This window comes from Paramisgurnus dabryanus, chromosome 9, assembly GCF_030506205.2.
Source record: "Paramisgurnus dabryanus chromosome 9, PD_genome_1.1, whole genome shotgun sequence".
NCBI lineage: Eukaryota > Metazoa > Chordata > Actinopteri > Cypriniformes > Cobitidae > Paramisgurnus > Paramisgurnus dabryanus.
The window spans coordinates 6,466,997-6,492,665 of NC_133345.1; the positions used below are offsets into that span (position 1 = coordinate 6,466,997).

Here is a 25,669-nt window from a genome sequence, read left to right on the forward strand (position 1 = left end):
AGTGTCTATCGAAGCGAGTCAGCACTCGCTTACGGCCACACCACCCTGAGCACGCCCGCTCTCGTCTGATCTCGGAAGCCAAGCAGGGTCGGGCCTGGTTAGTACTTGGATGGGAGACCGCCTGGGAATACCAGGTGCTGTAAGCATTTAATTAATTAAATATTTATTTATGTCATATTTTCCCATGAATGCGTCCTTTCTGTAACCATTTACCGATGTCATTGCGTTGCCACATTAGCCTTGAAGTGTCTCTCGAATCGAGTCAGCACTCGCTTACGGCCACACCACCCTGAGCACGCCCGCTCTCGTCTGATCTCGGAAGCCAAGCAGGGTCGGGCCTCGTTAGTACTTGGATGGGAGACCGCCTGGGAATACCAGGTGCTGTAAGCATTTAATTAATTAATTATTTTTTTTATGTCATTTTTTCCCATGAATGCGTCCTTTCTGTAACCATTTACCGATGTCATTGCGTTGCCACATTAGCCTTGAAGTGTCTCTCGAATGGAGTCAGCACTCGTTTACGGCCACACCACCCTGAGCACGCCCGCTCTCGTCTGATCTCGTAAGCCAAGCAGGGTCGGGCCTGGTTAGTACTTGGATGGGAGACCGCCTGGGAATACCAGGTGCTCTAAGCATTTAATTAATTAATTATTTTTTTATGTAATTTTTTCCCATGAATGCGATCTTTCTGTAAGCGTTCACTGATGTCATGGCGTTGCCACATAAGTCTTGAAGTGTCTATCGAAGCGAGTCAGCACTCGCTTACGGCCACACCACCCTGAGCACGCCCGCTCTCGTCTGATCTCGGAAGCCAAGCAGGGTCGGGCCTGGTTAGTACTTGGATGGGAGACCGCCTGGGAATACCAGGTGCTGTAAGCATTTAATTAATTAATTATTTTTTTTATGTCATTTTTTCCCATGAATGCGTCCTTTCTGTAACCATTTACCGATGTCATTGCGTTGCCACATTAGCCTTGAAGTGTCTCTCGAATCGAGTCAGCACTCGTTTACGGCCACACCACCCTGAGCACGCCCGCTCTCGTCTGATCTCGGAAGCCAAGCAGGGTCGGGCCTGGTTAGTACTTGGATGGGAGACCGCCTGGGAATACCTGGTGCTGTAAGAATTTAATTAATTAATTTTTTATGTCATTTTTCCCATGAATGCGTCCTTTCTGTAAGCGTTCTCCCATGGCATGCCGTTGCCACATTAGTTTTGAAGTGTCTCTCGAATCAAGTCCGCACTCGCTTACGGCCACACCACCCTGAGCACGCCCGCTCTCGTCTGATCTCGGAAGCCAAGCAGGGTCGGGCCTGGTTAGTACTTGGATGGGAGATTGCCTGGGAATACCAGGTGCTGTAAGCATTTAATTAATTAAATATTTATTTATGTCATTTTTTCCCATGAATGCGTTCTTTCTGTAAGCGTTCACTGATGTCATGGCGTTGCCACATAAGTCTTGAAGTGTCTGTCGATTCGAGTCGGCACTCGCTTACGGCCACACCACCCTAAGCACGCCCGCTCTCGTCTGATCTCGGAAGCCAAGCAGGGTCGGGCCTGGTTAGTACTTGGATGGGAGACCGCCTGGGAATACCAGGTGCTGTAAGCATTTAATTAATTAAATATTTATTTATGTCATATTTTCCCATGAATGCGTCCTTTCTGTAAGCGTTCTCCCATGGCATGGCGTTGCCACATTAGTTTTGAAGTGTCTCTCGAATCAAGTCTGCACTCGCTTACGGCCACACCACCCTGAGCACGCCCGCTCTCGTCTGATCTCGGAAGCCAAGCAGGGTCGGGCCTGGTTAGTACTTGGATGGGAGACCGCCTGGGAATACCAGGTGCTGTAAGCATTTAATTAATTAATAATTTTTTTTATGTCATTTTTTCCCATGAATGCGTCCTTTCTGTAACCATTTACCGATGTCATTGCGTTGCCACATTAGCCTTGAAGTGTCTCTCGAATCGAGTCAGCACTCGCTTACGGCCACACCACCCTGAGCACGCCCGCTCTCGTCTGATCTCGGAAGCCAAGCAGGGTCGGGCCTGGTTAGTACTTGGATGGGAGACCGCCTGGGAATACCTGGTGCTGTAAGAATTAAATTAATTAATTATTTATGTCATTTTTCCCATGAATGCGTCCTTTCTGTAAGCGTTCTCCCATGGCATGGCGTTGCCACATTAGTTTTGAAGTGTCTCTCGAATCAAGTCAGCACTCGCTTACGGCCACGCCACCCTGAGCACGCCCGCTCTCGTCTGATCTCGTAAGCCAAGCAGGGTCGGGCCTGGTTAGTACTTGGATGGGAGACCGCCTGGGAATACCAGGTGCTCTAAGCATTTAATTAATTAATTATTTTTTTATGTCATTTTTTCCCATGAATGCGATCTTTCTGTAAGCGTTCACTGATGTCATGGCGTTGCCACATAAGTCTTGAAGTGTCTATCGAAGCGAGTCAGCACTCGCTTACGGCCACACCACCCTGAGCACGCCCGCTCTCGTCTGATCTCGGAAGCCAAGCAGGGTCGGGCCTGGTTAGTACTTGGATGGGAGACCGCCTGGGAATACCAGGTGCTGTAAGCATTTAATTAATTAATTATTTTTTTTATGTCATTTTTTCCCATGAATGCGTCCTTTCTGTAACCATTTACCGATGTCATTGCGTTGCCACATTAGCCTTGAAGTGTCTCTCGAATCGAGTCAGCACTCGTTTACGGCCACACCACCCTGAGCACGCCCACTCTCGTCTGATCTCGGAAGCCAAGCAGGGTCGGGCCTGGTTAGTACTTGGATCGGAGACCGCCTGGGAATACCTGGTGCTGTAAGAATTTAATTAATTAATTTTTTATGTCATTTTTCCCATGAATGCGTCCTTTCTGTAAGCGTTCTCCCATGGCATGCCGTTGCCACATTAGTTTTGAAGTGTCTCTCGAATCAAGTCCGCACTCGCTTACGGCCACACCACCCTGAGCACGCCCGCTCTCGTCTGATCTCGGAAGCCAAGCAGGGTCGGGCCTGGTTAGTACTTGGATGGGAGATTGCCTGGGAATACCAGGTGCTGTAAGCATTTAATTAATTAAATATTTATTTATGTCATTTTTTCCCATGAATGCGTTCTTTCTGTAAGCGTTCACTGATGTCATGGCGTTGCCACATAAGTCTTGAAGTGTCTGTCGATTCGAGTCGGCACTCGCTTACGGCCACACCACCCTGAGCACGCCCGCTCTCGTCTGATCTCGGAAGCCAAGCAGGGTCGGGCCTGGTTAGTACTTGGATGGGAGACCGCCTGGGAATACCAGGTGCTGTAAGCATTTAATTAATTAATAATTTTTTTTATGTCATTTTTTCCCATGAATGCGTCCTTTCTGTAACCATTTACCGATGTCATTGCGTTGCCACATTAGCCTTGAAGTGTCTCTCGAATCGAGTCAGCACTTGCTTACGGCCACACCACCCTGAGCACGCCCGCTCTCGTCTGATCTCGGAAGCCAAGCAGGGTCGGGCCTGGTTAGTACTTGGATGGGAGACCGCCTGGGAATACCAGGTGCTGTAAGCATTTAATTAATTAATTATTTTTTTATGTCATTTTTCCCATGAATGCGACCTTTCTGTAAGCGTTCACTGATGTCATGGCGTTGCCACATAAGTCTTGAAGTGTCTATCGAAGCGAATCAGCACTCGCTTACGGCCACACCACCCTGAGCACGCCCGCTCTCGTCTGATCTCGGAAGCCAAGCAGGGTCGGGCCTGGTTAGTACTTGGATGGGAGACCGCCTGGGAATACCAGGTGCTGTAAGCATTTAATTAATTAATTATTTTTTTAATGTCATTTTTTCCCATGAATGCGTCCTTTCTGTAACCATTTACCGATGTCATTGCGTTGCCACATTAGCCTTGAAGTGTCTCTCGAATCGAGTCAGCACTCGTTTACGGCCACACCACCCTGAGCACGCCCGCTCTCGTCTGATCTCGGAAGCCAAGCAGGGTCGGGCCTGGTTAGTACTTGGATGGGAGACCGCCTGGGAATACCTGGTGCTGTAAGAATTAAATTAATTAATTATTTATGTCATTTTTCCCATGAATGCGTCCTTTCTGTAAGCGTTCTCCCATGGCATGGCGTTGCCACATTAGTTTTGAAGTGTCTCTCGAATCAAGTCAGCACTCGCTTACGGCCACGCCACCCTGAGCACGCCCGCTCTCGTCTGATCTCGTAAGCCAAGCAGGGTCGGGCCTGGTTAGTACTTGGATGGGAGACCGCCTGGGAATACCAGGTGCTCTAAGCATTTAATTAATTAATTATTTTTTTATGTCATTTTTTCCCATGAATGCGATCTTTCTGTAAGCGTTCACTGATGTCATGGCGTTGCCACATAAGTCTTGAAGTGTCTATCGAAGCGAGTCAGCACTCGCTTACGGCCACACCACCCTGAGCACGCCCGCTCTCGTCTGATCTCGGAAGCCAAGCAGGGTCGGGCCTGGTTAGTACTTGGATGGGAGACCGCCTGGGAATACCAGGTGCTGTAAGCATTTAATTAATTAATTATTTTTTTTATGTCATTTTTTCCCATTAATGCGTCCTTTCTGTAACCATTTACCGATGTCATTGCGTTGCCACATTAGCCTTGAAGTGTCTCTCGAATCGAGTCAGCACTCGTTTACGGCCACACCACCCTGAGCACGCCCGCTAGTTGGTACGTTCCAGGAAGTGTTTGGCTGCAGTAGGTGAGGAAGGCTCACCAAACGTTCAGATTTATTTTGATTTTGTTTGTTTAAATCAGTGTTTATTTTGAATAGTTAATTTTTATTTTTGTTTGTTTAAATCCCTCCTGGCAGCATACGCTGTCCGGGGGGAGTTTAAGTTTGCCACATACGCTTTTTGTTTTGTTTGGTGAAAATGGACGGACACATGGAATCAACCTTGGAAATGGCAGGAGAGACACGAATGGCAAATGAAAATGGAACGAATGAACAACAACGAGATGGCAATGAAAGAGACAAAGAACAAAGAAGGTACAATTCACGAAAGGAATACTTAATAGAAGCTACGATTACAGTGGATACTACAAATGTGAATGCAAGAGCGGAGGACATTATTACGGCAGTATCGGAGAAAATTGGAAAAGGGAAAATCCTGGCGGTAAGACCCAAACAAAACAATGAATATGAGCTGACTCTAGAAAATGTGGATGATGTTGAATTGCTAGAATATGGAATAAGGATAAAAGAAGTGGAATGCGAAGTAAAGAGACTCCAAAACAGAGACTATGTCGTCTCGTTTATGCACCTGCCCGCTTACATAGACGATCATGATATTATAAATAAACTTGAAGGGTGGGGAGTTACCCCTTTGTCTAAATTAAAAAGACGTTTGTATCCGGGCACGACCATTGAAGATGGCACACGGTTCATTAAATCTCGCTTCCCTAAAGAAGTTGCATCTCTCCCGTATAGCACAAAGTTTGAAACAGCTGAAGGCCTGCAGTTCTTCAGGGTGATGCACAGCCATCAGGTTAAACTCTGTCGGCTGTGCATGTGCCCAGACCACATCATGAAAGACTGCCCTATGTTTAAGTGCTACAAATGCGAGGAGAGAGGACATTTTGCAAGAGAGTGCAAGGCGGTTAAGTGCCCGGACTGTGACAATTATTTAAACTTGTGTGAATGCTGGTTTGGCAACGATGAGACTCATGTGGGCGGGAAGGTGCATGAACGAGACAACGTGGTAGAAAAACAACAGAACGACACGAGAGACGGCGGACCTGTAATTGACGTTGACAATGGCGAACAAACGGAACAACAAGAGAAAGTACAACAGGACATAGATAATAAAACACAGAGCACTACAGATGAAATGGCAGAGGAAGAAATGAATGAATTAGCTAAAAGACAAAGTAAAGTACAAAATGAGGATTCTAAAGAACAGACGGAACAACTTAAACAGGAGGAAGGAACATGTACACCACTTGACACTTCTGACACCCTGGACGATGAGATGGATCAAGATGAAATGGATCAAGATGAGGATTTTAACAAGGATGTCAACACAATGGCTGAAGGAAAACCGAAAGTGGAGAGAAGACGACGAAAAATTGAGGTAAAGCCATGTTTGGAAGGAATAAGGAAAAAAACAACTAACAAAGACTTACTAAAAGATAAATATGTACTGCTAAAAGACTTGGATGGTATGAGCTAAAGAAATGGACTCAATGAGTGTTTTTATTTATTTATTTTTTATGGTTTTAAGTTTGGTAACTTTTAATGCCAGAGGACTCTCGGACTTTAACAAATTTGAAAAAGTGAAAGAAATGTTCAAGAATGAAGACGTGATTGTATTGCAAGAAACAAATTGGAAAGAAAAGCACATATGTGAAATAAGGAAAAGATGGAACGGTGAGATTTTATACAATAATGATGATACAAGGTTTGGCAGAGGAGTTGCTTTTTTAATAAGAGAAAATGTGAAAACTGTATGCAAGGTCATCTATAAAGATGATATTGGGAAATGTTTAGCAGTAGAAATGGAATATGAAGGCAAAAAACTGGTGGTGATAAATGTACATGCACCTACGGAGGAAAAGGAAAAGAGAGATTATTTTAATGATTTAAGGTCACTTTTAACTAACCAACAGAATGTCTTGTTAATGGGGGATTTTAATACTGTGTTAAGTAAATTAGATATGGCAGATGGAATGGTTTTTAGAAATGATATGGGAAGGAGAGAGTTAAAATCAATAATGGAAAGCAATAACTTGGTGGATGTTTGGAGAGAAAGGAATGAAAGAAGGCAATACTCAAGAAGACAAAGGGTGGGGAATTTCATGTGTCAAACAAGAATCGATTTTATTTTGTGTAAGAGGAATTTAGAGGTTTTTATTGATAATGTGAGATACGATGAAACAAGTTTAAGTGATCACAAGCCGTTATATATGCAGATTGACTGGAGTACGTTAAAGAGAGGTCCAGGCGTGTGGGTTTTAAATGCTGAGGTTTTAAAAAGTGAAGGGTATGTTTTAGATATAAAGACGCTAATTGAAAAAGAAAAAGGAAATGCAATGTATATGGAAGATAAAAGATTGTGGTGGGAAAATGTAAAATATTTAGTTAAAATTCATACAATAAAATTGTGCAGATTAATTGAGAAATGTAAGAAATACAATGGACAGGAAATAAGAGAGATTTTAGAAAAAGAGATAAATCAGGGTAATAAGGACATGTTAAAGATAAAAGAATTGGAAAATAAACTTAAAGAAATGGAAGAAAAGAAATATGAAGGTGCAAGATTAAGGAGTAAAGCTCAGTTTCTTGTTGAAGGTGAAAAATGTACAAAAAATTTCTTTGATCTAGAAAGAAGAAAAGGGAAGGCTGAAATTATAAAAGTAGTTAAAAAGGAGAATGGAGAAGAAGTAAAGAGTAATGAAGGAATTTTAAAAGAAATGAAAAGGTATTATGAAAAATTGTTTACAACTGAGGGAGTGCAGGATGAAAAAGAAGAAATGTTAGAGCAGATAACAACTAAAATAGACAAGGAAGATATGAAGGATTGTGACAAAGAGATAAGTGAAGAGGAAATTGAAAGAGCGATAAATGAATTAAACAAAAACAAAAGTCCTGGAATTGATGGGTTGGGGAGTGAGTTTTATATTGTTTTTAGGGATATGTTAACCAGTATTTTAAAGGAAGTGTACGATGAGATCTTTAATAAAGGGCAGATGAATCTAAGAATGGGTATGGGTTTGATGAAAACAATATATAAGAAAGAAGGAGAAAAAACTGAACTAAAGAATTATAGGCCGCTTACGATGTTAAACACCGATCTGAAAATTTTATCAAAAATCTTAGCAAACAGACTGAAAGAAGTGATGCCGAGAATAATAAAGACAAATCAAGCGTATGGGGTCAAAGGGAAAGACATAGCTGATACGACCCTAAGCATTAAAGATACAATTGGATACATGAAGGAGAGAAAATTGGAGGGATATGTTATAAGTTTAGATTTTGAAAAGGCTTTCGACAGGGTGGAACATGAATTTTTATTTGGGATTTTAAACCGTTTTGGATTTGGAGAAAATTTTATAAAGTGGGTGAAAATTTTATATAATGGACCGGTAACTAGAATTAAATGTAATGGGTTTTTAACTGAATGTTTTAAACTAACAAGATCCATAAGACAAGGGTGTCCCATGTCAGCACTATTATATTCTTTAGTCGCGGAACCCTTGGGGTTGGCAATGAGGAAAGAAAAAGGAATAAAAGGTATTCACATAGAAGGGAACGTGGAAGGAGAAGCAATATTTCAGTATGCGGATGACACTACGCTTATTTTGAAAGACAGGGAGGGAGTTGAATGTGCAATGAAAATTGTACAACAATTTTGTAAAGCATCTGGAGGAAAAATTAACGAGGATAAAACTGTGTATATGAGATGTGGGAATGTGCAAGCTTTAACAAGTGATTTTGCTTTTAAAGAAGTGAATGAAATCAAGATTTTAGGAGTTTTAATGGGGGACGATGAAAGGAGAGCTAATGAAACAATGTGGGCAACTATTTTAGAAGATATTGAAAGAAGGCTACATTTTTGGAAATTAAGGACATTATGTCTTAAAGGGAAGGTTTTAATTTCAAATGTTTTAATGATGTCTAAGTTATGGTATGTCTTATATGTGTCATATATGCCTCTGTGGATTGAAAAAAGATTAAAGAGATGTTTTTTAGACTTTATATGGGAAGGGAAACCCCCAAGAATAGCATATGACACTTTGATTGGAGCTGTAGAGAAAGGTGGGATGGGCCTTATAGATGTAGCACAAAGAAAAAATAGCTTAAGAGCTAAAATGGTTAAAAAGTATCTGGATGATGGGAATGTAATGGTATGGAAAAAAACAATGCAATATTTTTTAAACAAATGTGGTAATTTTAATCTGGGAGAAGACATTTTATGGATGAAAACTAAAGCTTGGATGACGGAAAAGGTGCCAGATTTTTACAAGGAAATTATGAGTGCATGGGGGAAAGTTTTAACTTGTGTACAGTACATGCCTAGTGGAAGAGAGTGTATTTTAAACCAACCATTGTTTTTAAACAAGAACATTGTAAACCAAGGTAAAGAAGTGTTTTTTAAAAATTGGTGGGATGTGGGAATTACAAAAGTGAGAGATGTTTTATACGAGTTTAAGGAGGGATTTTTACCTGTGCAGTACATTGTGGACACTATGGAGGAAGCAAAAGAAGAATATAGTAGACAAGAAATTGTAAATAAGTTTAAGATAATAAAAAGTGCAATTCCTGATGATTGGATCAGGAAAATTGATAATAAAGAACAAGGGAAACAAGAGAAAGATGTGTATGTCATGTTGGGAGACAAAATAAGAGCTTTTAAAGAATGCACTGTGAAAATGTTGTATTGTTTTTTAGAGATTGTATTTTTAAGAAACCTGTGGTGAATAAATACTGGTTACAGAAATACAAAGACTTGAAAGAAGAACATATATGGAGCAATATGAGGGGGAATATAATTGAGTCAAAATTGGGGACCTTAGAATATTTAATTAGGCACAAGGCAATTTTTACTGATGTTTTATTGAACAAAATCGGGAGAGAGCAAAATGCAACTTGTAAAGTATGTAAAGAAGAAGATGAGGGTTTTTTACATGTGTTTTTATGTTGTAAGAAATTGGAAAACTTTAATGAAAAATGTATAGGTTTGCTTGAAAGGTTGAGAGGGGAACAAGATAATAAAGGAATAGATTGGAACAAGGTGATAATGCTGGGAGAAAACAAAACATGTGAAAACAGAAAAGCGCTTAACTTGTTTGTCATGCTGATTAAAAGTGCAATATGGGAAAGAAGAATTGTTGCAAAAAAAGAAAATACTGTTATGGATGTTGAAATAGTGTTTAAAAGAAAAGTTGAGATGTACTTAAAGCATTTGTACTGTTATTTTAAGGAGCAAAATAGGTTGGAGGAGTTTTATAATGTTTTTACTAAGGATGTGGGTATAATATTTGAAGATTTTAATTGGAAAATGCCTGACAATTATGGTTGATCTGTATAATATTTTAAATATGTGGAGGAGTTTTATAATGTTTTTACTAAGGATGTGGGTATAATATTTGAAGATTTTAATTGGAAAATGCCTGACGATTATGGTTGATCTGTATAATATTTTAAATATGTGGAAGAGACTGTTTTAGTGTGGAAAAAATATGTTGAACTTTCAAATGTTTTAAAATATTTTATAATGATGTTTTTTTTTCTTCTTTTTGGTGGGATTTAAGATTGTGCCTGCCAAAAGACTTTTAAAGAAGTCTTTCTGTTATAAAAGCACTCTCACTGTGTTATATGTAATGTTAAACAATATATAGAAATTATGTAATTGTGTGAATATGATTGTTATAATAATAAAAAAAAAAAAAAAAAAAAAAGCACGCCCGCTCTCGTCTGATCTCGGAAACCAAGCAGGGTCGGGCCTGGTTAGTACTTGAATGGGAGACCGCCTGGGAATACCAGGTGCTGTAAGCGTTTAAATAATTAATTATTTATTTATGTCATTTTTTTCCCATGAATGCGTCCTTTTTGTAAGCGTTCTCCAATGGCATGGCATTGCCACATTAGTTTTGAAGTGTCTCTCGAATCGAGTCAGCACTCTCTTACGTCCACACCACCCTGAGCACGCCCACTCTCGTCTGATCTCGGAAGCCAAGCAGGGTCGGGCCTGGTTAGTACTTGGATGGGAGATTGCCTGGGAATACCAGGTGCTGTAAGCATTTAATTAATTAAATATTTATTTATGTCATTTTTACCCATGAATGCGTCCTTTCTGTAACCATTTACCGATGTCATTGCGTTGTCACATTAGCCTTGAAGTGTCTCTCGAATCGAGTCAGAACTCGTTTACGGCCACACCACCCTGAGCACGCCCGCTCTCGTCTGATCTCGGAAGCCAAGCAGGGTCGGGCCTGGTTAGTACTTGGATGGGAGACCGCCTGGGAATACCTGGTGCTGTAAGAATTTAATTAATTAATTTTTTATGTCATTTTTCCCATGAATGCGTCCTTTCTGTAAGCGTTCTCCCATGGCATGCCGTTGCCACATTAGTTTTGAAGTGTCTCTCGAATCAAGTCCGCACTCGCTTACGGCCACACCACCCTGAGCACGCCCGCTCTCGTCTGATCTCGGAAGCCAAGCAGGGTCGGGCCTGGTTAGTACTTGGATGGGAGATTGCCTGGGAATACCAGGTGCTGTAAGCATTTAATTAATTAAATATTTATTTATGTCATTTTTTCCCATGAATGCGTTCTTTCTGTAAGCGTTCACTGATGTCATGGCGTTGCCACATAAGTCTTGAAGTGTCTGTCGATTCGAGTCGGCACTCGCTTACGGCCACACCACCCTGAGCACGCCCGCTCTCGTCTGATCTCGGAAGCCAAGCAGGGTCGGGCCTGGTTAGTACTTGGATGGGAGACCGCCTGGGAATGGCTCATGACCCCTGCAAGTACATATTGCTCAACCCTGGGATCGATCGAAAGTGATCAAAACGGATGGTGTCAACTACTGAAGTGTTGTTTATATAAATTGTACATTTACAGGCCTAATTTATTAAAATCCACTAATCTGTTGAATGTTTTGTTTATTATTTTCATAGGTTGAGTTGATGTAGCTGGTGATGAGATTCATATAGTCAAGTGAAAAAGTGTGCAAGTGTTACATTTTTTGGGCTGAATTAGGAAAGGTTGTACTGTATTAATTTACTCTCACTTTGTCTGGAAGACTTTTAATTGCTTAAATGTTTTTTTTTACACTATCCCACCCCTTCTGAAACCCAAGCATACAGTACAGAGACTCCAACACACTTGAAATACCTTTACAACTTTTATTTTTCACCCAGAATGTGTTTCATTTAAAAAGCAATGCATGAAAACACAAGTAAACAAGATCTGTTTAGTTTAAAGGTCTCTCACCACAACAAGGTACAGATCTACGAGCTAGAACACGAGACAGGATGAGAGACAAACATTTACTACCATTTGCAAACATTTAGTTAAACATGGAGCTGACAGACATACAAACATCACAAGGACACGCACACATAAATAACATTAATAAGAATCAAAAACACTTAAAGGTGTAACAGAGGATTTTCTCGAATTTTAGAAAAGAACCACCTTCTCCACTTTTAAAAAAAAATGCAATTGCGCAACACTCCTGATTGACAACTAAGAGGACCAATAGTCTTGATGATCCACCTGGAAAAAGAAAATCCTCTGCAATACCTTTAACAATTAAAAACACAAACTTGTACTTAAGATAAAAATTAACAATTGGTTTGTACAGGCCAAAGCCCGGTTTATCCAAACAGGATTATCCAAAAACTCAGATCACCAATCAACAAATAAAGGCTCAAGCAATTCCTGTCTGTTACATTTTTTTGTGTGTTTCCTTTGGCAAACTTTGGTTAAACATAAGCAGACAAAGACATACAAACATCACAAAGATATGAAGCTGACAAAGACAAACAAACAACACGCATGACAAAAACACAGATTATCTGAACATGAACAACCACTAAAGGGTATGTAAACTGATTGTGTTAGGTCGGAACTGATTAAAGTTAAAATTAATGAGGTTAGATTGGCCTTGATATCGAACATAGGCCAGAACATGTTTGTATAAAAAAAAAGATACTACAAAGTGCACTTTAACAGCAACATAAATCATAATAAAAACAAATACAAGAACATTCTTAAGCAAAACTGTAAAGTGCATTTTTTTTTACTTTTGAACTATATAAATAAATAGATTGTACTTGCTGAAGCCTTAAACAAACAAACAAACAAACAAACAAGCCTTTTTCTCTCTCCTACAGATGGCACAGGAGAAGTGGCATCACACAGGTAAGTTATTTACACAGTTATTTATAGTTATTTACACAGTTCTCCTCTTTTCTAACTCGTACACCACATTGTCAAACCCAGATGTGGTGGATTTCCCAGTGTATGGACAGTAGGAAAATATCTTCTGGGTGCTTTCAGCCACTTTGTCCTTGGAAGGTGTGTACCTCTTCCACTGTCCACCACAATTAGCCATGTGGCAAGCCCCACATGGCTGCAAGGACTTATTCGGCATGAATGCCTTGACTGTTGGTGCTGGAGGTACAAAGCTCCTGGCTGCACGATGGCCCACGAAACAAGACGGGGGAACCTGCGGCTGTGCGGGGAAAACCAGCAGTATGGGTGCTGACGATACGGGGTGATCCATAGGTGGGCACAGCAGGCTTTGGCCGGAGGTGGGTGGACGCAGCAGGCCTTGGCAGAATGGTGGTGGGCACAGCAGGCTTTGGCCGAGTGGAGGAGGACGACGCCATGGGCTGAACGGGCTGGTTCACAGAAGACACAGGCTTTGGCTCTTCAACAAATAATCTGGAAATATAAAATAAACATGTAATGAGTATTGATATGACATGTGTGCTATTTGCTCTCCACAGCCAACAGGTGAAACAAAGTGCTTTTGACAACTTACCCCCGCTTCTCACCACGCCTTTTTCCAGCCTCGTGATGAACGTGCTGGTATTGGACCTGAGGCCGGTCTGGCGTTGTGAGGGATGTTGGCAGCACAGGAGCTTCCGGGAACGGTGCATCAGACAGCACTTTCAGGTGAGGCATCACCTTCAACAGTACCATCACCCCGTAGTTGGCATTTTTCTCCTCCGTGGCAGTGAAGGTCGAAAAAGACTTGGCGTTCAAGTTGGGCAGTGGAGTGGGGAGACCGCCGAGGATGGGGTTGTCTCGGACTCACTCTGCAATCCTCTTATACTGTCCCTTCAAAGAAGCCGTGACCTGGCTGGGGGAGGTTAGCTGATTGTCCGGTGCTCGGTTCTTCAGCATCTTGGAGGAGGAGGTAGAGCAGTCGACTGTCCTCGGTCACATGTGCTGCCTGAGCGTACCTCATGCAGCAAACTTGGTCTTCTGGGCTGTTCTGAATCCGTTGTCACTGAAAATGATATCATGACATTTTGTGTAGGTGTGTTACATGTTTAATTATCCATTTCATCATAGGTTTCAACTGTTATTAAACTCACCGACAGCAGTTGTTGTCCTCGTACACAACCTTTGGAGCAGGAGCGTTGGCACGGCAAAAGCTGGCGACCAGACCTCTGGCCATGTGTGCGTAACACCGCTCGGACCCGGACTCCACCACCACCGTGGTCAAGAACTGACCCCACTCATTCAGCACGCTGGTGACGTACTGCATGGTGCCCTGGCCGTCGTTGTAGATCTTCCCTTGAGAATCTATAAAAACAATGCAGAACATTCATTATGTGGTATTTTAACAGTCAGTCTGTTCCATATGATCACATTGATCATTGACAAGTTTACACTTCTAAAGCATATTTACACAGTGAATTTAAACTCCACACTGTTGTAACAACATCTCTATGGTCTTAAGAAGTGAGTCTGATCACGTTTTTGAAGAATTTCCAGGGATTTTTAGGTCATTTCATCGGCGACTGGCAGCTCATTAATTCATTTTCAGTGCATTCGTTTAATATAAAATATATATTATTTAATATAACCATATTTAAGCTTTACATTTCGAGTCCACAAAGTAATAATACATTTGTCAAGGTCTCAACATGTAAAATCAATAATCTGGTCGCATTTTAAACGCATTTCAGATATCAAACTTAGCTATTTTAATGTAAACAAGTGGTGCTAGCCTAGTCAATCGGTGGTGTCAGTACGGCGCTAACGAGATATTATCATGTAAAACCTTGAATATCAGGCAAATTATCAAAAAACATATCGTGTTTCATTCACTACTTGGCACACAAACATAACAAACGTACCTGTGTGAGTAAATAAACACAGTCGAATCGCTCCTCAATGACACCGACTCCAATGTGAATATTTACCAGTCCTGAATAAATTAGATGACGTTTTCCGATCCTCGCTCAATGATTGGTCCGTTGAGCGCGAGCTCTGCTCAGCATTGCTCAACCATTGGCTGTCGCTGCTCAGCATTGCTCAACCATTGGCTGATCGCTGCTCAGCTCTGCTCAACCATTGGACGGCTGACGATCGCTTAGGTACTTGGAGGGGAACTTGCTTGGGAATACCAGGTGCTGTAAGCATTTATATTAATAAATTATTTTTTTATGTCATTTTTTCCCATGAATGCGACCTTTCTGTAAGCGTTCACTGATGTCATGGCGTTGCCACATAAGTCTTGAAGTGTCTATCGAAGCGAGTCAGCACTCGCTTACGGCCACACCACCCTGAGCACGCCCGCTCTCGTCTGATCTCGGAAGCCAAGCAGGGTCGGGCCTGGTTAGTACTTGGATGGGAGACCGCCTGGGAATACCAGGTGCTGTAAGCATTTAATTAATTAATTATTTTTTTTATGTCATTTTTTCCCATGAATGCGTCCTTTCTGTAACCATTTACCGATGTCATTGCGTTGCCACATTAGCCTTGAAGTGTCTCTCGAATCGAGTCAGCACTCGTTTACGGCCACACCACCCTGAGCACGCCCGCTCTCGTCTGATCTCGGAAGCCAAGCAGGGTCGGGCCTGGTTAGTACTTGGATGGGAGACCGCCTGGGAATACCTGGTGCTGTAAGAATTTAATTAATTAATTTTTTATGTCATTTTTCCCATGAATGCGTCCTTTCTGTAAGCGTTCTCCCATGGCATGCCGTTGCCACATTAGTTTTGAAGTGTCTCTCGAATCAAGTCCGCACTCGCTTACGGCCACACCACCCTGAGCACGCCCGCTCTCGTCTGATCTCGGAAGCCAAGCAGGGTCGGGCCTGGTTAGTACTTGGATGGGAGATTGCCTGGGAATACCAGGTGCTGTAAGCATTTAATTAATTAAATATTTATTTATGTCATTTATTCCCATGAATGCGTTCTTTCTGTAAGCGTTCACTGATGTCATGGCGTTGCCACATAAGTCTTGAAGTGTCTGTCGATTCGAGTCGGCACTCGCTTACGGCCACACCACCCTGAGCACGCCCGCTCTCGTCTGATCTCGGAAGCCAAGCAGGGTCGGGCCTGGTTAGTACTTGGATGGGAGACCGCCTGGGAATACCAGGTGCTGTAAGCATTTAATTAATTAAATATTTATTTATGTCATATTTTCCCATGAATGCGTCCTTTCTGTAAGCGTTCTCCCATGGCATGGCGTTGCCACATTAGTTTTGAAGTGTCTCTCGAATCGAGTCTGCACTCGCTTACGGCCACACCACCCTGAGCACGCCCGCTCTCGTCTGATCTCGGAAGCCAAGCAGGGTCGGGCCTGGTTAGTACTTGGATGGGAGACCGCCTGGGAATACCAGGTGCTGTAAGCATTTAATTAATTAATAATTTTTTTTATGTCATTTTTTCCCATGAATGCGTCCTTTCTGCAACCATTTACCGATGTCATTGCGTTGCCACATTAGCCTTGAAGTGTCTCTCGAATCGAGTCAGCACTCGCTTACGGCCACACCACCCTGAGCACGCCCGCTCTCGTCTGATCTCGGAAGCCAAGCAGGGTCGGGCCTGGTTAGTACTTGGATGGGAGACCGCCTGGGAATACCAGGTGCTGTAAGCATTTATATTAATAAATTATTTTTTTATGTCATTTTTTCCCATGAATGCGACCTTTCTGTAAGCGTTCACTGATGTCATGGCGTTGCCACATAAGTATTGAAGTGTCTCTCGAATCGAGTCAGCACTCGCTTACGGCCACACCACCCTGAGCACGCCCGCTCTCGTCTGATCTCGTAAGCCAAGCAGGGTCGGGCCTGGTTAGTACTTGGATGGGAGACCTCCTGGGAATACCAGGTGCTGTAAGCATTTAATTAATTAATTATTTTTTTATGTCATTTTTTCCCATGAATGCGATCTTTCTGTAAGCGTTCACTGATGTCATGGCGTTGCCACATAAGTCTTGAAGTGTCTATCGAAGCGAGTCAGCACTCGCTTACGGCCGCACCACCCTGAGCACGCCCGCTCTCGTCTGATCTCGGAAGCCAAGCAGGGTCGGGCCTGGTTAGTACTTGGATGGGAGACCGCCTGGGAATACCTGGTGCTGTAAGAATTTAATTAATTAATTTTTTATGTCATTTTTCCCATGAATGCGTCCTTTCTGTAAGCGTTCTCCCATGGCATGCCGTTGCCACATTAGTTTTGAAGTGTCTCTCGAATCAAGTCCGCACTCGCTTACGGCCACACCACCCTGAGCACGCCCGCTCTCGTCTGATCTCGGAAGCCAAGCAGGGTCGGGCCTGGTTAGTACTTGGATGGGAGATTGCCTGGGAATACCAGGTGCTGTAAGCATTTAATTAATTAAATATTTATTTATGTCATTTTTTCCCATGAATGCGTTCTTTCTGTAAGCGTTCACTGATGTCATGGCGTTGCCACATAAGTCTTGAAGTGTCTGTCGATTCGAGTCTGCACTCGCTTACGGCCACACCACCCTGAGCACGCCCGCTCTCGTCTGATCTCGGAAGCCAAGCAGGGTCGGGCCTGGTTAGTACTTGGATGGGAGACCGCCTGGGAATACCAGGTGCTGTAAGCATTTAATTAATTAAATATTTATTTATGTCATATTTTCCCATGAATGCGTCCTTTCTGTAAGCGTTCTCCCATGGCATGGCGTTGCCACATTAGTTTTGAAGTGTCTCTCGAATCGAGTCTGCACTCGCTTACGGCCACACCACCCTGAGCACGCCCGCTCTCGTCTCATCTCGGAAGCCAAGCAGGGTCGGTCCTGGTTAGTACTTGGATGGGACACCGCCTGGGAATACCAGGTGCTGTAAGCATTTAATTAATTAATAATTTTTTTTATGTCATTTTTTCCCATGAATGCGTCCTTTCTGTAACCATTTACCGATGTCATTGCATTGCCACATTAGCCTTGAAGTGTCTCTCGAATCGAGTCAGCACTCGCTTACGGCCACACCACCCTGAGCACGCCCGCTCTCGTCTGATCTCGGAAGCCAAGCAGGGTCGGGCCTGGTTAGTACTTGGATGGGAGACCGCCTGGGAATACCAGGTGCTGTAAGCATTTAATTAATTAATTATTTTTTTATGTCATTTTTTCCCATGAATGCGATCTTTCTGTAAGCGTTCACTGATGTCATGGCGTTGCCACATAAGTCTTGAAGTGTCTTTCGAAGCGAGTCAGCACTCGCTTACGGCCACACCACCCTGAGCACGCCCGCTCTCGTCTGATCTCGGAAGCCAAGCAGGGTCGGGCCTGGTTAGTACTTGGATGGGAGACCGCCTGGGAATACCAGGTGCTGTAAGCATTTAATTAATTAATTATTTTTTTTATGTCATTTTTTCCCATGAATGCGTCCTTTCTGTAACCATTTACCGATGTCATTGCGTTGCCACATTAGCCTTGAAGTGTCTCTCGAATCGAGTCAGCACTCGTTTACGGCCACACCACCCTGAGCACGCCCGCTCTCGTCTGATCTCGGAAGCCAAGCAGGGTCGGGCCTGGTTAGTACTTGGATGGGAGACCGCCTGGGAATACCAGGTGCTGTAAGCATTTAATTAATTAATTATTTTTTTATGTCATTTTTTCCCATGAATGCGTCCTTTCTGTAACCATTTACCGATGTCATTGCGTTGCCACATTAGCCTTGAAGTGTCTCTCGAATCGAGTCAGCACTCGTTTACGGCCACAACACCCTGAGCACGCCCGCTCTCGTCTGATCTCGGAAGCCAAGCAGGGTCGGGCCTGGTTAGTACTTGGATGGGAGACCGCCTGGGAATACCTGGTGCTGTAAGAATTAAATTAATTAATTATTTATGTCATTTTTCCCATGAATGCGTCCTTTCTGTAAGCGTTCTCCCATGGCATGGCGTTGCCACATTAGTTTTGAAGTGTCTCTCGAATCAAGTCAGCACTCGCTTACGGCCACGCCACCCTGAGCACGCCCGCTCTCGTCTGATCTCGTAAGCCAAGCAGGGTCGGGCCTGGTTAGTACTTGGATGGGAGACCGCCTGGGAATACCAGGTGCTGTAAGCATTTAATTAATTAATTATTTTTTTATGTCATTTTTTCCCATGAATGCGATCTTTCTGTAAGCGTTCACTGATGTCATGGCGTTGCCACATAAGTCTTGAAGTGTCTATCGAAGCGAGTCAGCACTCGCTTACGGCCACACCACCCTAAGCACGCCTGCTCTCGTCTGATCTCGGAAGCCAAGCAGGGTCGGGCCTGGTTAGTACTTGGATGGGAGACCGCCTGGGAATACCAGGTGCTGTAAGCATTTAATTAATTAATTATTTTTTTATGTCATTTTTTCCCATGAATGCGTCCTTTCTGTAACCATTTACCGATGTCATTGCGTTGCCACATTAGCCTTCAAGTGTCTCTCGAATCGAGTCAGCACTCGCTTACAGCCACACCACCCTGAGCACGCCCGCTCTCGTCTGATCTCGGAAGCCAAGCAGGGTCGGGCCTGGTTAGTACTTGGATGGGAGACCGCCTGGGAATACCAGGTGCTGTAAGCATTTAATTAATTAATTATTTTTTTATGTCATTTTTTCCCATGAATGCGATCTTTCTGTAAGCGTTCACTGATGTCATGTCGTTGCCACATAAGTCTTGAAGTGTCTATCGAAGCGAGTCAGCACTCGCTTACGGCCACACCACCCTGAGCACGCCCGCTCTCGTCTGATCTCGGAAGCCAAGCAGGGTCGGGCCTGGTTAGTACTTGGATGGGAGACCGCCTGGGAATACCAGGTGCTGTAAGCATTTAATTAATTAAATATTTATTTATGTCATATTTTCCCATGAATGCGTCCTTTCTGTAACCATTTACCGATGTCATTGCGTTGCCACATTAGCCTTGAAGTGTCTCTCGAATCGAGTCAGCACTCGCTTACGGCCACACCACCCTGAGCACGCCCGCTCTCGTCTGATCTCGGAAGCCAAGCAGGGTCGGGCCTGGTTAGTACTTGGATGGGAGACCGCCTGGGAATACCTGGTGCTGTAAGAATTTAATTAATTAATTTTTTATGTCATTTTTCCCATGAATGCGTCCTTTCTGTAAGCGTTCTCCCATGGCATGCCGTTGCCACATTAGTTTTGAAGTGTCTCTCGAATCAAGTCCGCACTCGCTTACGGCCACACCACCCTGAGCACGCCCGCTCTCGTCTGATCTCGGAAGCCAAGCAGGGTCGGGCCTGGTTAGTACTTGGATGGGAGATTGCCTGGGAATACCAGGTGCTGTAAGCATTTAATTAATTAAATATTTATTGATGTCATTTTTTCCCATGAATGCGTTCTTTCTGTAAGCGTTCACTGATGTCATGGCGTTGCCACATAAGTCTTGAAGTGTCTGTCGATTCGAGTCTGCACTCGCTTACGGCCACACCACCCTGAGCACGCCCGCTCTCGTCTGATCTCGGAAGCCAAGCAGGGTCGGGCCTGGTTAGTACTTGGATGGGAGACCGCCTGGGAATACCAGGTGCTGTAAGCATTTAATTAATTAAATATTTATTTATGTCATATTTTCCCATGAATGCGTCCTTTCTGTAAGCGTTCTCCCATGGCATGGCGTTGCTACATTAGTTTTGAAGTGTCTCTCGAATCGAGTCTGCACTCGCTTACGGCCACACCACCCTGAGCACGCCCGCTCTCGTCTCATCTCGGAAGCCAAGCAGGGTCGGTCCTGGTTAGTACTTGGATGGGAGACCGCCTGGGAATACCAGGTGCTGTAAGCATTTAATTAATTAATAATTTTTTTTTATGTCATTTTTTCCCATGAATGCGTCCTTTCTGCAACCATTTACCGATGTCATTGCGTTGCCACATTAGCCTTGAAGTGTCTCTCGAATCGAGTCAGCACTCGCTTACGGCCACACCACCCTGAGCACGCCCGCTCTCGTCTGATCTCGGAAGCCAAGCAGGGTCGGGCCTGGTTAGTACTTGGATGGGAGACCGCCTGGGAATACCAGGTGCTGTAAGCATTTATATTAATAAATTATTTTTTTATGTCATTTTTTCCCATGAATGCGACCTTTCTGTAAGCGTTCACTGATGTCATGGCGTTGCCACATAAGTCTTGAAGTGTCTATCGAAGCGAGTCAGCACTCGCTTACGGCCACACCACCCTGAGCACGCCCGCTCTCGTCTGATCTCGGAAGCCAAGCAGGGTCGGGCCTGGTTAGTACTTGGATGGGAGACCGCCTGGGAATACCAGGTGCTGTAAGCATTTAATTAATTAATTATTTTTTTATGTCATTTTTTCCCATGAATGCGATCTTTCTGTAAGCGTTCACTGATGTCATGGCGTTGCCACATAAGTCTTGAAGTGTCTATCGAAGCGAGTCAGCACTCGCTTACGGCCACACCACCCTGAGCACGCCCGCTCTCGTCTGATCTCGGAAGCCAAGCAGGGTCGGGCCTGGTTAGTACTTGGATGGGAGACCGCCTGGGAATACCAGGTGCTGTAAGCATTTAATTAATTAATTATTTTTTTATATCATTTTTTCCCATGAATGCGTCCTTTCTGTAACCATTTACCGATGTCATTGCGTTGCCACATTAGCCTTGAAGTGTCTCTCGAATCGAGTCAGCACTCGTTTACGGCCGCACCACCCTGAGCACGCCCGCTCTCGTCTGATCTCGGAAGCCAAGCAGGGTCGGGCCTGGTTAGTACTTGGATGGGAGACCGCCTGGGAATACCTGGTGCTGTAAGAATTTAATTAATTAATTTTTTATGTCTTTTTTCCCATGAATGCGTCCTTTCTGTAAGCGTTCTCCCATGGCATGCCGTTGCCACATTAGTTTTGAAGTGTCTCTCGAATCAAGTCCGCACTCGCTTACGGCCACACCACCCTGAGCACGCCCGCTCTCGTCTGATCTCGGAAGCCAAGCAGGGTCGGGCCTGGTTAGTACTTGGATGGGAGATTGCCTGGGAATACCAGGTGCTGTAAGCATTTAATTAATTAAATATTTATTTATGTCATTTTTTCCCATGAATGCGTTCTTTCTGTAAGCGTTCACTGATGTCATGGCGTTGCCACATAAGTCTTGAAGTGTCTGTCGATTCGAGTCTGCACTCGCTTACGGCCACACCACCCTGAGCACGCCCGCTCTCGTCTGATCTCGGAAGCCAAGCAGAGTCGGGCCTGGTTAGTACTTGGATGGGAGACCGCCTGGGAATACCAGGTGCTGTAAGCATTTAATTAATTAAATATTTATTTATGTCATATTTTCCCATGAATGCGTCCTTTCTGTAAGCGTTCTCCCATGGCATGGCGTTGCCACATTAGTTTTGAAGTGTCTCTCGAATCGAGTCTGCACTCGCTTACGGCCACACCACCCTGAGCACGCCCGCTCTCGTCTCATCTCGGAAGCCAAGCAGGGTCGGTCCTGGTTAGTACTTGGATGGGAGACCGCCTGGGAATACCAGGTGCTGTAAGCATTTAATTAATTAATATTTTTTTTTATGTCATTTTTTCCCATGAATGCGTCCTTTCTGTAACCATTTACCGATGTCATTGCATTGCCACATTAGCCTTGAAGTGTCTCTCGAATCGAGTCAGCACTCGCTTACGGCCACACCACCCTGAGCACGCCTGCTCTCGTCTGATCTCGGAAGCCAAGCAGGGTCGGGCCTGGTTAGTACTTGGATGGGAGACCGCCTGGGAATACCAGGTGCTGTAAGCATTTAATTAATTAATTATTTTTTTATGTCATTTTTTCCCATGAATGCGATCTTTCTGTAAGCGTTCACTGATGTCATGGCGTTGCCACATAAGTCTTGAAGTGTCTTTCGAAGCGAGTCAGCACTCGCTTACGGCCACACCACCCTGAGCACGCCCGCTCTCGTCTGATCTCGGAAGCCAAGCAGGGTCGGGCCTGGTTAGTACTTGGATGGGAGACCGCCTGGGAATACCAGGTGCTGTAAGCATTTAATTAATTAATTATTTTTTTTATGTCATTTTTTCCCATGAATGCGTCCTTTCTGTAACCATTTACCGATGTCATTGCGTTGCCACATTAGCCTTGAAGTGTCTCTCGAATCGAGTCAGCACTCGTTTACGGCCACACCACCCTGAGCACGCCCGCTCTCATCTGATCTCGGAAGCCAAGCAGGGTCTGGCCTGGTTAGTACTTGGATGGGAGACCGCCTGGGAATACCAGGTGCTGTAAGCATTTAATTAATTAATTATTTTTTTTATGTCATTTTTTCCCATGAATGCGTCCTTTCTGTAACCATTTACCGATGTCATTGCGTTGCCACATTAGACTTGAAGTGTCTCTCGAATCGAGTCAGCACTCGTTTACGGCCACACCACCCTGAGCACGCCCGCTCTCGTCTGATCTCGGAAGCCAAGCAGGGTCGGGCCTGGTTAGTACTAGGATGGGAGACCGCCTGGGAATACCTGGTGCTGTAAGAATTAAATTAATTAATTATTTATGTCATTTTTCCCATGAATGCGTCCTTTCTGTAAGCGTTCTCCCATGGCATGGCGTTGCCACATTAGTTTTGAAGTGTCTCTCGAATCAAGTCAGCACTCGCTTACGGCCACGCCACCCTGAGCACGCCCGCTCTCGTCTGATCTCGTAAGCCAAGCAGGGTCGGGCCTGGTTAGTACTTGGATGGGAGACCGCCTGGGAATACCAGGTGCTGTAAGCATTTAATTAATTAATTATTTTTTATGTCATTTTTCCCATGAATGCGATCTTTCTGTAAGCGTTCACTGATGTCATGGCGTTGCCACATAAGTCTTGAAGTGTCTATCGAAGCGAGTCAGCACTCGCTTACGGCCACACCACCCTAAGCACTCCCGCTCTCTTCTGATCTCGGAAGCCAAGCAGGGTCGGGCCTGGTTAGTACTTGGATGGGAGACCGCCTGGGAATACCAGGTGCTGTAAGCATTTAATTAATTAATTATTTTTTTATGTCATTTTTTCCCATGAATGCGTCCTTTCTGTAACCATTTTCCGATGTCATTGCGTTGCCACATTAGCCTTGAAGTGTCTCTCGAATCGAGTCAGCACTCGCTTACGGCCACACCACCCTGAGCACGCCCGCTCTCGTCTGATCTCGGAAGCCAAGCAGGGTCGGGCCTGGTTAGTACTTGGATGGGAGACGGCCTGGGAATACCAGGTGCTGTAAGCATTTAATTAATTAATTATTTTTTTATGTCATTTTTTCCCATGAATGCGATCTTTCTGTAAGCGTTCACTGATGTCATGTCGTTGCCACATAAGTCTTGAAGTGTCTATCGAAGCGAGTCAGCACTCGCTTACGGCCACACCACCCTGAGCACGCCCGCTCTCGTCTGATCTCGGAAGCCAAGCAGGGTCGGGCCTGGTTAGTACTTGGATGGGAGACCGCCTGGGAATACCAGGTGCTGTAAGCATTTAATTAATTAATTATTTTTTTTAAAGTCATTTTTTCCCATGAATGCGTCCTTTCTGTAACCATTTACCGATGTCATTGCGTTGCCACATTAGCCTTGAAGTGTCTCTCGAATCGAGTCAGCACTCGTTTACGGTCACACCACCCTGAGCACGCCCGCTCTCGTCTGATCTCGGAAGCCAAGCAGGGTCGGCCTGGTTAGTACTTGGATGGGAGACCGCCTGGGAATACCTGGTGCTGTAAGAATTTAATTAATTAATTTTTTATGTCATTTTTCCCATGAATGCGTCCTTTCTGAAAGCGTTCTCCCATGGCATGCCGTTGCCACATTAGTTTTGAAGTGTCTCTCGAATCAAGTCCGCACTCGCTTACGGCCACACCACCCTGAGCACGCCCGCTCTCGTCTGATCTCGGAAGCCAAGCAGGGTCGGGCCTGGTTAGTACTTGGATGGGAGATTGCCTGGGAATACCAGGTGCTGTAAGCATTTAATTAATTAAATATTTATTTATGTCATTTTTTCCCATGAATGCGTTATTTCTGTAAGCGTTCACTGATGTCATGGCGTTGCCACATAAGTCTTGAAGTGTCTGTCGATTCGAGTCGGCACTCGCTTACGGCCACACCACCCTGAGCACGCCCGCTCTCGTCTGATCTCGGAAGCCAAGCAGGGTCGGGCCTGGTTAGTACTTGGATGGGAGACCGCCTGGGAATACCAGGTGCTGTAAGCATTTAATTAATTAAATATTTATTTATGTCATATTTTCCCATGAATGCGTCCTTTCTGTAAGCGTTCTCCCATGGCATGGCGTTGCCACATTAGCCTTGAAGTGTCTCTCGAATCGAGTCAGCACTCGCTTACGGCCACACCACCCTGAGCACGCCCGCTCTCGTCTGATCTCGGAAGCCAAGCAGGGTCGGGCCTGGTTAGTACTTGGATGGGAGACCGCCTGGGAATACCAGGTGCTGTAAGCATTTAATTAATTAAATATTTATTTATGTCATATTTTCCCATGAATGCGTCCTTTCTGTAACCATTTACCGATGTCATTGCGTTGCCACATTAGCCTTGAAGTGTCTCTCGAATCGAGTCAGCACTCGCTTACGGCCACACCACCCTGAGCACGCCCGCTCTCGTCTGATCCCGGAAGCCAAGCAGGGTCGGGCCTGGTTAGTACTTGGATGGGAGACCGCCTGGGAATACCTGGTGCTGTAAGAATTAAATTAATTAATTATTTATGTCATTTTTCCCATGAATGCGTCCTTTCTGTAAGCGTTCTCCCATGGCATGGCGTTG

The 25,669-nt window shown here is 44.2% G+C and overlaps 41 non-coding genes and 24 pseudogenes across 41 annotated transcripts; all 65 read left to right on the forward strand.

The window, feature by feature from the left end:
* Nucleotides 1-27: 27 nt before the first annotated feature.
* LOC135723022 (5S ribosomal RNA) lies at nucleotides 28-146 on the forward strand. Its single transcript, XR_010522740.1, has one exon. It is a non-coding gene; the product is annotated as a 5S ribosomal RNA (ribosomal RNA).
* A 125-nt stretch (nucleotides 147-271) lies between these two features.
* Nucleotides 272-390, forward strand: LOC135725605 (5S ribosomal RNA; annotated as a pseudogene).
* Nucleotides 391-516: 126 nt separating this feature from the next.
* On the forward strand, nucleotides 517-635 carry LOC135726356 (5S ribosomal RNA; annotated as a pseudogene).
* Nucleotides 636-760: 125 nt separating this feature from the next.
* LOC135723023 (5S ribosomal RNA) lies at nucleotides 761-879 on the forward strand. Its single transcript, XR_010522741.1, has one exon. It is a non-coding gene; the product is annotated as a 5S ribosomal RNA (ribosomal RNA).
* Nucleotides 880-1,005: 126 nt separating this feature from the next.
* On the forward strand, nucleotides 1,006-1,124 carry LOC135724954 (5S ribosomal RNA). The gene has a single exon (XR_010524609.1). It is a non-coding gene; the product is annotated as a 5S ribosomal RNA (ribosomal RNA).
* Nucleotides 1,125-1,244: 120 nt separating this feature from the next.
* Nucleotides 1,245-1,363, forward strand: LOC135725459 (5S ribosomal RNA; annotated as a pseudogene).
* A 125-nt stretch (nucleotides 1,364-1,488) lies between these two features.
* LOC135723966 (5S ribosomal RNA) lies at nucleotides 1,489-1,607 on the forward strand. Its single transcript, XR_010523643.1, has one exon. It is a non-coding gene; the product is annotated as a 5S ribosomal RNA (ribosomal RNA).
* Nucleotides 1,608-1,732: 125 nt separating this feature from the next.
* LOC135723024 (5S ribosomal RNA) lies at nucleotides 1,733-1,851 on the forward strand. The gene has a single exon (XR_010522742.1). It is a non-coding gene; the product is annotated as a 5S ribosomal RNA (ribosomal RNA).
* A 126-nt stretch (nucleotides 1,852-1,977) lies between these two features.
* Nucleotides 1,978-2,096, forward strand: LOC135723936 (5S ribosomal RNA). Its single transcript, XR_010523615.1, has one exon. It is a non-coding gene; the product is annotated as a 5S ribosomal RNA (ribosomal RNA).
* Nucleotides 2,097-2,216: 120 nt separating this feature from the next.
* On the forward strand, nucleotides 2,217-2,335 carry LOC135726664 (5S ribosomal RNA; annotated as a pseudogene).
* Nucleotides 2,336-2,460: 125 nt separating this feature from the next.
* LOC135723026 (5S ribosomal RNA) lies at nucleotides 2,461-2,579 on the forward strand. The gene has a single exon (XR_010522744.1). It is a non-coding gene; the product is annotated as a 5S ribosomal RNA (ribosomal RNA).
* A 126-nt stretch (nucleotides 2,580-2,705) lies between these two features.
* On the forward strand, nucleotides 2,706-2,824 carry LOC135726872 (5S ribosomal RNA; annotated as a pseudogene).
* A 120-nt stretch (nucleotides 2,825-2,944) lies between these two features.
* On the forward strand, nucleotides 2,945-3,063 carry LOC135725460 (5S ribosomal RNA; annotated as a pseudogene).
* Nucleotides 3,064-3,188: 125 nt separating this feature from the next.
* Nucleotides 3,189-3,307, forward strand: LOC135723027 (5S ribosomal RNA). Its single transcript, XR_010522746.1, has one exon. It is a non-coding gene; the product is annotated as a 5S ribosomal RNA (ribosomal RNA).
* Nucleotides 3,308-3,433: 126 nt separating this feature from the next.
* On the forward strand, nucleotides 3,434-3,552 carry LOC135723028 (5S ribosomal RNA). Its single transcript, XR_010522747.1, has one exon. It is a non-coding gene; the product is annotated as a 5S ribosomal RNA (ribosomal RNA).
* Nucleotides 3,553-3,676: 124 nt separating this feature from the next.
* LOC135723029 (5S ribosomal RNA) lies at nucleotides 3,677-3,795 on the forward strand. The gene has a single exon (XR_010522748.1). It is a non-coding gene; the product is annotated as a 5S ribosomal RNA (ribosomal RNA).
* A 126-nt stretch (nucleotides 3,796-3,921) lies between these two features.
* LOC135724955 (5S ribosomal RNA) lies at nucleotides 3,922-4,040 on the forward strand. The gene has a single exon (XR_010524610.1). It is a non-coding gene; the product is annotated as a 5S ribosomal RNA (ribosomal RNA).
* A 120-nt stretch (nucleotides 4,041-4,160) lies between these two features.
* Nucleotides 4,161-4,279, forward strand: LOC135726665 (5S ribosomal RNA; annotated as a pseudogene).
* Nucleotides 4,280-4,404: 125 nt separating this feature from the next.
* LOC135723030 (5S ribosomal RNA) lies at nucleotides 4,405-4,523 on the forward strand. Its single transcript, XR_010522749.1, has one exon. It is a non-coding gene; the product is annotated as a 5S ribosomal RNA (ribosomal RNA).
* Nucleotides 4,524-10,640: 6,117 nt separating this feature from the next.
* LOC135726897 (5S ribosomal RNA) lies at nucleotides 10,641-10,759 on the forward strand (annotated as a pseudogene).
* Nucleotides 10,760-10,884: 125 nt separating this feature from the next.
* On the forward strand, nucleotides 10,885-11,003 carry LOC135724956 (5S ribosomal RNA). Its single transcript, XR_010524611.1, has one exon. It is a non-coding gene; the product is annotated as a 5S ribosomal RNA (ribosomal RNA).
* A 120-nt stretch (nucleotides 11,004-11,123) lies between these two features.
* LOC135725462 (5S ribosomal RNA) lies at nucleotides 11,124-11,242 on the forward strand (annotated as a pseudogene).
* A 4,007-nt stretch (nucleotides 11,243-15,249) lies between these two features.
* On the forward strand, nucleotides 15,250-15,368 carry LOC135723031 (5S ribosomal RNA). Its single transcript, XR_010522750.1, has one exon. It is a non-coding gene; the product is annotated as a 5S ribosomal RNA (ribosomal RNA).
* Nucleotides 15,369-15,494: 126 nt separating this feature from the next.
* LOC135724957 (5S ribosomal RNA) lies at nucleotides 15,495-15,613 on the forward strand. The gene has a single exon (XR_010524612.1). It is a non-coding gene; the product is annotated as a 5S ribosomal RNA (ribosomal RNA).
* A 120-nt stretch (nucleotides 15,614-15,733) lies between these two features.
* On the forward strand, nucleotides 15,734-15,852 carry LOC135725463 (5S ribosomal RNA; annotated as a pseudogene).
* A 125-nt stretch (nucleotides 15,853-15,977) lies between these two features.
* Nucleotides 15,978-16,096, forward strand: LOC135723033 (5S ribosomal RNA). The gene has a single exon (XR_010522751.1). It is a non-coding gene; the product is annotated as a 5S ribosomal RNA (ribosomal RNA).
* A 125-nt stretch (nucleotides 16,097-16,221) lies between these two features.
* On the forward strand, nucleotides 16,222-16,340 carry LOC135723034 (5S ribosomal RNA). Its single transcript, XR_010522752.1, has one exon. It is a non-coding gene; the product is annotated as a 5S ribosomal RNA (ribosomal RNA).
* Nucleotides 16,341-16,466: 126 nt separating this feature from the next.
* On the forward strand, nucleotides 16,467-16,585 carry LOC135723035 (5S ribosomal RNA). Its single transcript, XR_010522753.1, has one exon. It is a non-coding gene; the product is annotated as a 5S ribosomal RNA (ribosomal RNA).
* Nucleotides 16,586-16,711: 126 nt separating this feature from the next.
* On the forward strand, nucleotides 16,712-16,830 carry LOC135724296 (5S ribosomal RNA). The gene has a single exon (XR_010523964.1). It is a non-coding gene; the product is annotated as a 5S ribosomal RNA (ribosomal RNA).
* Nucleotides 16,831-16,955: 125 nt separating this feature from the next.
* LOC135725632 (5S ribosomal RNA) lies at nucleotides 16,956-17,074 on the forward strand (annotated as a pseudogene).
* Nucleotides 17,075-17,194: 120 nt separating this feature from the next.
* On the forward strand, nucleotides 17,195-17,313 carry LOC135725464 (5S ribosomal RNA; annotated as a pseudogene).
* Nucleotides 17,314-17,438: 125 nt separating this feature from the next.
* LOC135723036 (5S ribosomal RNA) lies at nucleotides 17,439-17,557 on the forward strand. The gene has a single exon (XR_010522754.1). It is a non-coding gene; the product is annotated as a 5S ribosomal RNA (ribosomal RNA).
* A 125-nt stretch (nucleotides 17,558-17,682) lies between these two features.
* LOC135726788 (5S ribosomal RNA) lies at nucleotides 17,683-17,801 on the forward strand (annotated as a pseudogene).
* Nucleotides 17,802-17,927: 126 nt separating this feature from the next.
* On the forward strand, nucleotides 17,928-18,046 carry LOC135723038 (5S ribosomal RNA). The gene has a single exon (XR_010522756.1). It is a non-coding gene; the product is annotated as a 5S ribosomal RNA (ribosomal RNA).
* A 125-nt stretch (nucleotides 18,047-18,171) lies between these two features.
* On the forward strand, nucleotides 18,172-18,290 carry LOC135762898 (5S ribosomal RNA). Its single transcript, XR_010539435.2, has one exon. It is a non-coding gene; the product is annotated as a 5S ribosomal RNA (ribosomal RNA).
* Nucleotides 18,291-18,416: 126 nt separating this feature from the next.
* On the forward strand, nucleotides 18,417-18,535 carry LOC135764283 (5S ribosomal RNA). The gene has a single exon (XR_010539832.2). It is a non-coding gene; the product is annotated as a 5S ribosomal RNA (ribosomal RNA).
* A 125-nt stretch (nucleotides 18,536-18,660) lies between these two features.
* Nucleotides 18,661-18,779, forward strand: LOC135762693 (5S ribosomal RNA; annotated as a pseudogene).
* Nucleotides 18,780-18,899: 120 nt separating this feature from the next.
* Nucleotides 18,900-19,018, forward strand: LOC135763791 (5S ribosomal RNA; annotated as a pseudogene).
* Nucleotides 19,019-19,143: 125 nt separating this feature from the next.
* LOC135725540 (5S ribosomal RNA) lies at nucleotides 19,144-19,262 on the forward strand (annotated as a pseudogene).
* A 125-nt stretch (nucleotides 19,263-19,387) lies between these two features.
* LOC135761838 (5S ribosomal RNA) lies at nucleotides 19,388-19,506 on the forward strand. The gene has a single exon (XR_010538416.1). It is a non-coding gene; the product is annotated as a 5S ribosomal RNA (ribosomal RNA).
* Nucleotides 19,507-19,631: 125 nt separating this feature from the next.
* Nucleotides 19,632-19,750, forward strand: LOC135761678 (5S ribosomal RNA). The gene has a single exon (XR_010538265.1). It is a non-coding gene; the product is annotated as a 5S ribosomal RNA (ribosomal RNA).
* A 125-nt stretch (nucleotides 19,751-19,875) lies between these two features.
* LOC135763398 (5S ribosomal RNA) lies at nucleotides 19,876-19,994 on the forward strand. Its single transcript, XR_012337583.1, has one exon. It is a non-coding gene; the product is annotated as a 5S ribosomal RNA (ribosomal RNA).
* A 120-nt stretch (nucleotides 19,995-20,114) lies between these two features.
* Nucleotides 20,115-20,233, forward strand: LOC135762995 (5S ribosomal RNA; annotated as a pseudogene).
* A 125-nt stretch (nucleotides 20,234-20,358) lies between these two features.
* LOC135761667 (5S ribosomal RNA) lies at nucleotides 20,359-20,477 on the forward strand. The gene has a single exon (XR_010538254.1). It is a non-coding gene; the product is annotated as a 5S ribosomal RNA (ribosomal RNA).
* A 125-nt stretch (nucleotides 20,478-20,602) lies between these two features.
* On the forward strand, nucleotides 20,603-20,721 carry LOC135763960 (5S ribosomal RNA; annotated as a pseudogene).
* A 127-nt stretch (nucleotides 20,722-20,848) lies between these two features.
* LOC135761655 (5S ribosomal RNA) lies at nucleotides 20,849-20,967 on the forward strand. The gene has a single exon (XR_010538243.1). It is a non-coding gene; the product is annotated as a 5S ribosomal RNA (ribosomal RNA).
* A 126-nt stretch (nucleotides 20,968-21,093) lies between these two features.
* LOC135761643 (5S ribosomal RNA) lies at nucleotides 21,094-21,212 on the forward strand. Its single transcript, XR_010538232.1, has one exon. It is a non-coding gene; the product is annotated as a 5S ribosomal RNA (ribosomal RNA).
* A 125-nt stretch (nucleotides 21,213-21,337) lies between these two features.
* On the forward strand, nucleotides 21,338-21,456 carry LOC135761632 (5S ribosomal RNA). Its single transcript, XR_010538220.1, has one exon. It is a non-coding gene; the product is annotated as a 5S ribosomal RNA (ribosomal RNA).
* A 125-nt stretch (nucleotides 21,457-21,581) lies between these two features.
* LOC135763336 (5S ribosomal RNA) lies at nucleotides 21,582-21,700 on the forward strand (annotated as a pseudogene).
* Nucleotides 21,701-21,820: 120 nt separating this feature from the next.
* LOC135762994 (5S ribosomal RNA) lies at nucleotides 21,821-21,939 on the forward strand (annotated as a pseudogene).
* A 125-nt stretch (nucleotides 21,940-22,064) lies between these two features.
* On the forward strand, nucleotides 22,065-22,183 carry LOC135762242 (5S ribosomal RNA). The gene has a single exon (XR_010538804.1). It is a non-coding gene; the product is annotated as a 5S ribosomal RNA (ribosomal RNA).
* A 125-nt stretch (nucleotides 22,184-22,308) lies between these two features.
* LOC135761619 (5S ribosomal RNA) lies at nucleotides 22,309-22,427 on the forward strand (annotated as a pseudogene).
* Nucleotides 22,428-22,553: 126 nt separating this feature from the next.
* On the forward strand, nucleotides 22,554-22,672 carry LOC135761608 (5S ribosomal RNA). The gene has a single exon (XR_010538197.2). It is a non-coding gene; the product is annotated as a 5S ribosomal RNA (ribosomal RNA).
* A 125-nt stretch (nucleotides 22,673-22,797) lies between these two features.
* LOC135762942 (5S ribosomal RNA) lies at nucleotides 22,798-22,916 on the forward strand. Its single transcript, XR_010539477.2, has one exon. It is a non-coding gene; the product is annotated as a 5S ribosomal RNA (ribosomal RNA).
* A 126-nt stretch (nucleotides 22,917-23,042) lies between these two features.
* Nucleotides 23,043-23,161, forward strand: LOC135762565 (5S ribosomal RNA). Its single transcript, XR_010539116.2, has one exon. It is a non-coding gene; the product is annotated as a 5S ribosomal RNA (ribosomal RNA).
* Nucleotides 23,162-23,287: 126 nt separating this feature from the next.
* LOC135763201 (5S ribosomal RNA) lies at nucleotides 23,288-23,406 on the forward strand. The gene has a single exon (XR_012337600.1). It is a non-coding gene; the product is annotated as a 5S ribosomal RNA (ribosomal RNA).
* A 120-nt stretch (nucleotides 23,407-23,526) lies between these two features.
* On the forward strand, nucleotides 23,527-23,645 carry LOC135762928 (5S ribosomal RNA; annotated as a pseudogene).
* A 123-nt stretch (nucleotides 23,646-23,768) lies between these two features.
* LOC135762442 (5S ribosomal RNA) lies at nucleotides 23,769-23,887 on the forward strand. Its single transcript, XR_010538997.2, has one exon. It is a non-coding gene; the product is annotated as a 5S ribosomal RNA (ribosomal RNA).
* Nucleotides 23,888-24,012: 125 nt separating this feature from the next.
* LOC135761596 (5S ribosomal RNA) lies at nucleotides 24,013-24,131 on the forward strand. The gene has a single exon (XR_010538186.2). It is a non-coding gene; the product is annotated as a 5S ribosomal RNA (ribosomal RNA).
* Nucleotides 24,132-24,256: 125 nt separating this feature from the next.
* Nucleotides 24,257-24,375, forward strand: LOC135763131 (5S ribosomal RNA). The gene has a single exon (XR_012337528.1). It is a non-coding gene; the product is annotated as a 5S ribosomal RNA (ribosomal RNA).
* Nucleotides 24,376-24,502: 127 nt separating this feature from the next.
* Nucleotides 24,503-24,620, forward strand: LOC135762992 (5S ribosomal RNA; annotated as a pseudogene).
* Nucleotides 24,621-24,740: 120 nt separating this feature from the next.
* On the forward strand, nucleotides 24,741-24,859 carry LOC135761583 (5S ribosomal RNA; annotated as a pseudogene).
* Nucleotides 24,860-24,984: 125 nt separating this feature from the next.
* LOC135761571 (5S ribosomal RNA) lies at nucleotides 24,985-25,103 on the forward strand. The gene has a single exon (XR_010538164.1). It is a non-coding gene; the product is annotated as a 5S ribosomal RNA (ribosomal RNA).
* A 125-nt stretch (nucleotides 25,104-25,228) lies between these two features.
* LOC135761560 (5S ribosomal RNA) lies at nucleotides 25,229-25,347 on the forward strand. The gene has a single exon (XR_010538153.1). It is a non-coding gene; the product is annotated as a 5S ribosomal RNA (ribosomal RNA).
* A 125-nt stretch (nucleotides 25,348-25,472) lies between these two features.
* On the forward strand, nucleotides 25,473-25,591 carry LOC135760102 (5S ribosomal RNA). The gene has a single exon (XR_012337599.1). It is a non-coding gene; the product is annotated as a 5S ribosomal RNA (ribosomal RNA).
* Nucleotides 25,592-25,669: the final 78 nt, after the last annotated feature.